This window comes from Coregonus lavaretus (genome assembly GCF_964263955.1).
Source record: "Coregonus lavaretus genome assembly, chromosome: 2".
NCBI lineage: Eukaryota > Metazoa > Chordata > Actinopteri > Salmoniformes > Salmonidae > Coregonus > Coregonus lavaretus.
The window spans coordinates 42,021,856-42,027,300 of record NC_139989.1 but is presented as its reverse complement, the minus strand read 5'-3'; positions in this window follow the sequence as shown (position 1 = coordinate 42,027,300).

Genomic DNA, 5,445 nt, shown 5'->3' with positions numbered 1-5,445 from the left:
TACTAGGTTCCTGTGAAGTAATTGTAATGACAGTCCACCACAACATACCCAAGAGTTTCCTGATTAGCAAGGGGTAGTCTGTGTTTAATTTAATTGTGTATTAGAAACACAGTTTGAGATCATTTATGAGGGGATTGGGCTTCCAGGGAAAATGTTGTCCGATGTTGAAACAGCAACCAAGGGGGGCGGGGCTTAGCGAAGGGTCAATTGCACACTTTTCTTTTATGATGAGAATAAGGAAAATAATGTGTAAATATTCTGTGAACAAAACAAAAACTACAAGCCAGCACACTTATTCCTGTCCACGTGTGAAAGGCCAAGTAAATCATGTGATGAACAGATCACGACGAGGCTGGAGTAGGTCTTTAGCAGTGAATTTTGTATTCATTGATGACATTTGTATTTGAAGTTTTGCAAAAGGTGGTCTAAGATATGCAAAAAGTGCACTGTTTGGAAGTTGGAATTATTTTGGAGTGGACGAACATGCGCAGGTAGCCCATTCTTTTTAGGTGATTTGTTTGATAATCAGATGAAAACATCATGACTGGTTGTAGTATGATACAAATAGAGACCCCTGAATGTCTGAAGGTATAATTCGCACTCTGTAGGTTTCAACACAGATCCCAAAATTGCTTGTACGCAACTGAGAAAAACTGTAATCAAACACTGGTGCATCGTCAATGTATGACCACTAGGGAGCACACTAGTATTAATAATTGATTATTGATTAACGTAACAGAAACAATGCTACAGTGGCTTGGCATGTTTCGTGAAATCCGTTTTGTGGATATAGTTGTGTCAAGAGTCTAGAGAGCTTGTATATTATGAAAGATGTCTCATGTGAAATAGCAACAAAATGTTTGTTTACTGTAGATGTGATTCACAGTGGCCATACACTCCTAGAAAAAAAAGGTTCCAAAAGGGTTATTTGGTTGTCCCCATAGGAGCATCCTTTTTGGTTCCAGGTAGAACCCTTTTTAGTTCCAGGTAGAACCCTTTTGGGTTCCATATAGAACCCTCTGTGGAAAGGGTTCTACATGGTACCAAAAAAGTTTATACCTGGAACCAAAAGGGTTCTACCTGGACCCAAATAGGGTTCTTCAAAGGGTTCTCCTATGGCAGGGATGGGCAATGTTGATGGGGGAGGGGCCACACAAAAATGGAACTCACACCCCCACCTTGCGAGCAAAAAATGTAGTGATCCAATCTTGACAGTGAAGAGAACAAATTAAAGTTTTAAAGTTAATTCCCTGCAATTCTGCACATTTTGCCATGGGGCATAGAGAAAATGTTGACGTTTTAAAGCAAGTTTGCTGTAATTCTACACATTTTGCCATTGGGAGGAGAGAAGATGTTTGAAATGTTATAACTAGTTTCAGGCAATTCTACTCATTTTGCCATGGGGCAGAGAGAAAAAAATAGCAGTTTTACAGCTAATTTCCTGCAATTCTACACATTTTGCCATAGGGTGGAGGCAGCTGTTTGCCGTTTTTAATATAATTACTGATGATCAATGGGCCCCACCCTGGTTGGTAATTCAACCATGCTTACTACAATTTAGATAGCTGGCCCCTAGACTAACATACCAATCTAAAAAAAAAATAGCTGACATGGGCTAATTGAGTGACTGCTGATGCACAACCAAATTTCTAAATTGCACTTTGTGTGTTCTATTATTCTAACTCTCAACAGTAAGTTGAAACCCCGACTGAGCTTCTTTTCTTTTCTCTTTTTTATTGGTCCGTGGGCCTACAAAAGGGGGGTGGCCCGCGGGCCGCCAGTTGCCCATCCCTGTCCTATGGGGACAGCCGAAGAACCCTTTTAGGTTCTAGATAGCACTTTTCTTTCGAAGACTATAGTGTCTAGTATAAACAGACTTGTCTGTGGCTCCCTAGCAAAGTGAGTGTGCTGTGGCTAAGAAGGGATCATAGTGTACTTAATTCCCAGCTGGCTCCTTGAACAGTGCACTAGACTTCTTGATTGACAAAATCCGACGCTGGCGAAGGTGGATTGGGAAGAGGAGGAGGTGTGTGTGTGTGTGTGTGTGTGTGCAGTGTTGCCACCCACATTGTTGTTGGTGGCAACACTGCACATTATCTGAAAGAATGACAATCTGTGTGTCACAACGGACATCCTTTGAGCCATAATTTAAGCATGTTCCTTGTTTATTGATAACAATGAGTCATTGTTAATGGCTGTCTAACAGGCTAATTATACAGATGATCTGATGTACTTTGATTGTACTCCCTGACGGATTATGATTAACTGCTTAGATTCTCAGTTTGAGTAGGTGCTTGATAATAGGATGAAGAAAGAGGGGTGGGGGGAGGGGTTTGTTGGGAATAATGCAAGAACATGTCAAAGGCGTAATCCTTCCGCAACTCATACCCCTTGTACAACAGCACAAAAGAAAGGCTCACCATCAAATAAAGAACAACAACACATACCACAACAAGTAACAAACAAGACAATGTGAACAGCATCCAAATCTTATTAGTGGAGTGCTGTGTCAGTTTTCTGTCTGTGTGGGTTCTGTGGGAAAGGAGGTGGGAGGTCTATTGGGCTTCAATAAACTGGGGAGAAGAAGAAGGAGGGTGTGAAGAGGAACACATTCATCTGCCTTCACTTAACAGCCCTTTCTGCCTGGCATGCTGCTGGCTCCCTAACAGTCTACCAGACCCACAACCACAGCCTCATGATGGGACATCCTACATTGACAGGCTCCTCTCCAGCGGTTCCAGGGCCCTGCTTGATATTCTGCGGACGCTGTTCTCATTGTTATTGTATTTCTGATTCTCTGGTCCCAATCTGAGCAGGGAGAGGGCGTAGAGATCATAGAGTATGGCTGGCAGGCGAGGGAGGGTGGCTAGTGTTTATAAAATCAGCTCTGGTCTGGTTGTCTTCCCAGCGGACGGGAGAGGATAGGGTGGGACAGGGAGGATGATTTCACTGAGCGTCTCTAAAGTAAACCTCCCCACCCCAAACCCACGTTGTGTACTACGGCTCATCATCAACCGTCAGAGGAAGTTATAGGGAAGGACAGCAGTGTAGCCAGAGTCCAACTCCACTCCGCTCATGAGGTCATTGCTCTCATCATCCGTCCTACAGTGCTGTTGTCATAGGAGATAAGCAAATTCCTAGCCAACTGACAAGACTGGAATGAGGACAGACTGCAAGCCCGATTCAGTGTGCTCAACACTCAGAAATTCTCTTTTTTTTTTTTATTATAAAATCTATGATTGTTTTTCTTTTTCCTGAGGTTTCAGAATTTAGGCTTGTCTTGCACTTGATTTTGGTACATGTTATTGAAGGAACCACATGAACCAATGGCATTGCCTGAGTTGACCTGACTGGCTGTGTTTTGAAAGATCTTGTGAGGGATCTGGGTGTCAGCCAACCAAAACAGCTAGGTTTAAGTGATAAACCAAATGTGCAAGCTACATAGGTGGTCTAGCAAGTTCTAAGGTGCATGTCAGCTCCCGTTCAACCTGATTAACAGCAGTTAACAGTTAATAGTATAGCAGCTCATTATACTATATTAGCGTGTTAACTGTATTAACCCTCTGTTAGTTGGTATAATAGCTATTCATGCCATTTCTACAGCATGAAACGTAGCTTAAATACATGCTTTTCTCTTGTTGTTCATCCAATGAATTTAGTGAGCCCCTGGCCAAATGCTATGTATATTTAGTAACTCAGCAAATAGACCATAGAATATGAGGGTAAAGGGTTCAGTGGCAAACAATGTGACCTCACCAACTGTCTTTTCACCGAGAACATCAACATTCTCTCCTGGTCAGGCTATAGCAGGTTGTTGTTGTTTGCTGGCTGCTCCACAGGTGTAGCTCAGAGAATGGAGCTGAGGGTAGACAATGAGTTGATTGTGTGCAGGCACAGGGTCATGTCCTGCTGTCTGGCCTCAGGCTAATTGGCAACATGGTTCAATGCCCTTCACCTATATAGGACTTCCTGTGTTCTTGGAAACAGCATCTTTCTCCCATTTGGAACTTGCAGCTGACGCACAGAACATAGTACATCGACAGATGGATATTATCGTACAGACCATTGTTCACTAATGGAAATAACTACAAATAACGACATGCAGCCACAAACTGGTCTATTTATTTCAGCAACTAAAATGGTTAACATGTTATCATAATGAAGGAAACGTAAACTGATGATGGTTAGTGTGTTGTTTTCTTGATACTTATTTCTAGTGAGAGTCTACCTTAAGAAACTCCAATTCTCAGAAGGGAACTGCTTCCATGGCAACCGTTTTCAATTCACTCCATTATCATATCATTTCCAGATGTACAGTCAGTAGTATTTTAAGACTTCCCTTTTAAAAACTATGGCTGCACTGTTTGGTAAGACCTATGGCTACGAGGACTCAAAGCACAGCAGTACTGTATAATGTCCTGTATATGTTGCATGACTGTGCAGACTCAGGACTTCATAAAGCCTGAACATTTTCAGTATCTACAAACAGTAGCAGCAACTGATCTTTAAGTTATTTTTTCCCCAGCAGGGATCCCCTTTAAAGTAGATTAAAGGGTTGTCCATTATGCAATGGTGCTTTCATTTGGTTAAGCTCAAATTTCATCCCCTCAAAAGTAATTACAAATGTGGACTGAGACGGTTTGAGTTAGTGTGAGGGGTCTGTTGAATATAAACCCTACCAAAGTCTCCAGGGATAGATCTGATGTCTGTCACCTTTTCCCCATGCTGGAATACATTAGAACTATGTTTATACTCCTCTCAGTTGGACATTCTAACAAAACAACTCTCTATTTAATCTAAACTTTTATGCTTTTGCTTTATCTGACTCCTTTAACCCTTCTCTCCAGCACATGACTCCCACATCAGCTGCTACACACATCATATACCAGAACAATATTGTTCTTGTTGAGAATGGCAACAACACTGGGCTGTATAGCCAGGCCCACAGATGTCAAAACAATTCATAGAATGCCTGGATTGTTCCTGTTTTACACAGTGGTGTAAGGGATGTGTCACAGCCACAGTCACTCTAGTGGGTTTACAATGCAGACAGAGAGTCTATTCTAGGTCTCAGTATATGATGAGATTAACATTGGGAAATGGATGCGTCCCGCTGTCATACAGATTCATTGTTTGTTTTTTTAAACCTCTATAGCACACAATGGTAGCTCAACATTAACCCTGGAAATGGACATGTGGGAGGGGATATCAACCCATAACAACATAATCTCTCGAAAGGGGGCTTAAATTCATCAGAACATATAAATAGCGTTGATTCATTTCAAAATGTATGGGTGTTTGAACTAGACCCTGCTGTTGACAAGGCTGGGTTTCAACCACATGGATATAAAACATGACAGGTCTGTATTTGGACAAAAGCAGGGAAACACCCCCAGGTCACAGGGTCCCAGGTGGGATTGTCTGAGCCTGTCCTATGTGATTAGT